The sequence below is a fragment of the Penaeus monodon genome, chromosome 13, assembly GCF_015228065.2.
Source record: "Penaeus monodon isolate SGIC_2016 chromosome 13, NSTDA_Pmon_1, whole genome shotgun sequence".
NCBI classification, from domain to species: Eukaryota; Metazoa; Arthropoda; class Malacostraca; order Decapoda; family Penaeidae; genus Penaeus; species Penaeus monodon.
This window is the reverse complement of record NC_051398.1, coordinates 12,365,358-12,367,186: the sequence shown is the minus strand read 5'-3', so window position 1 is coordinate 12,367,186 and position 1,829 is coordinate 12,365,358. Positions and strand designations below refer to the sequence as shown.

At 37.8% G+C, this 1,829-nt stretch overlaps 1 long non-coding RNA gene across 1 annotated transcript in view; it reads right to left on the bottom strand.

Moving 5' to 3' along the window:
- Window positions 1-1,028, bottom strand: part of LOC119580143 — a 14,581-nt gene extending 13,553 nt beyond the window's left edge. The window contains exon 1 of the long non-coding RNA XR_005229343.1: window positions 793-1,028. This is a non-coding gene — a long non-coding RNA (uncharacterized LOC119580143). The remainder of the gene's footprint in view (window positions 1-792) is intronic.
- Between the last annotated feature and the right edge of the window lie 801 nt (window positions 1,029-1,829).

Here is a 1,829-nt window from a genome sequence, read left to right as displayed (position 1 = left end):
CTGGATAATTACACCCATTTTTTTAAGACTATAATTCTTAATACTTCAAATAAATACTTAGCAGACCAATCAGTCAGACTCTCAATTAAATACTTAAAACTACATTATATGATATACAGAAAAAAAAGTTGTATTATAAACAAAAACCACCTTACACCATGTTTAGCAAACTGACCTCAAGATCAATAACAAGCATAAAAATATACATTAGAAACCTTAAAGTTTTCTATAAAAACAATAAGTGAAGATCTATGACAGTTTCCTTGGTAATTACTTTTAAAAAATAACATATAACGAATAAAAAATAATAAAAAATAAATCTAAGGTCCCTTGCATTTAATACTAGATTAAATTCCTTTCCTAAAGACTCTCCCTTCTAATCTGGCTAATGAGTCTTGAAATACTACTAATACTTATCATGTGTTATTTTATCATTACGTGACTACATCTGATAAATGATCCTGGATGTTACCGTGCATTTATTTGTATTTGTTCTGACTGATTTCATTCATGACGTTCTCTGTCAACAAGAAATACTGAAGGGACACTATTTGAAACTACAGACCGAATGAAAATGCTTTTGTGAATGTTATGCATTTACTGTTTAATCTCATTTATCATCGCCAATACATGCCACGAACATTTTCACCAGTACAATTTAAACCCATTATGCCGTTTCCACTCGAACATGCGACAACCGGGGAAACTAAAACTTCAGATAACAACCAACTGGTTTCCGAGATACACAACATGAACCTAGGCTTTCCGTTATTTGAGAATACACACACGCACCTTCACTTATTAGTACTCTTTGCAGACGGTTATTCCCGCGTTTGCCTTATCTCTACCAAGTCTAACTTCATCCGCTAAGGCGCGTCACGAAAACGTATTCTGTTAAATTACGTTTTGCGCTCCGTGTTGTTAGGAGTGAAAATCCCCAGAGACCTTTTGTTTAAAGTGAAAGAAGCATTGTCAATCTTTACATCCAGCAGTCTTGATATATTAATATTTGTAAAATTATATTTCGATTGTGTAATAGAAAATCTGTTTTCCCAGATTTTTTGTTCAGTTATTGATTTATGGGTACACACGCGCGAAACGATATTGTCAAACTACGTATTATAGATACGTGTATCTATTGTGTTGTTGTTGCGTTGTGTGAGTATGTGTGTGGTATGTGTGATGTGATGTGATGTGATGTAATGTATGTGTGTGTGTGTGTGTGTGTGTGTGTGTGTGTGTTGTGTGGTGTGGGTGTGTGTGAAAATGTATTGCGTGTTGTAAGGCCTGCGTGGCGATATATATATATAAGTATATATATATATATATATATTATATATAATATAGTTTGGTTGTGTGTGTGTGTGTGTGTGTGTGTGTGTGTGTGTGGTGTGTGTGTGTGTTTGTCTGTGTTTGTGGTGTGTGTGGTGTGAACATGCGTGTGGCGGGGTGTAGTCATGCGTGCGATTATGTTGTGTGTGTTTGTGGTGTGGGGGGTGGGTGGGTGTGTGTGTTGTGGATGTTGTGTGTGTGTGTGGTGTGTGTGCGTGTGTGTTGTGTGTGTGTTTGTTTTGATATGATGTGTTGTGGTTGTGACGCAAGAAACGATATTGTCAAACTACGTATTAGAGATACTGTGTGTGTAGTGTGTAGCTGCGTGTGTGCGTGTGTGTGTGGGTGGTTGTGTGTTAATGTGCGTGTGAGCGTGCTGTTCCGGTGCGTGCGTGGCGTGCGTGTGGTGGTGAAAATGTATGTCGCGCGCGCACACCTACACACACACACACACACACACACACACACACCATACACACACACCACACAACACACAC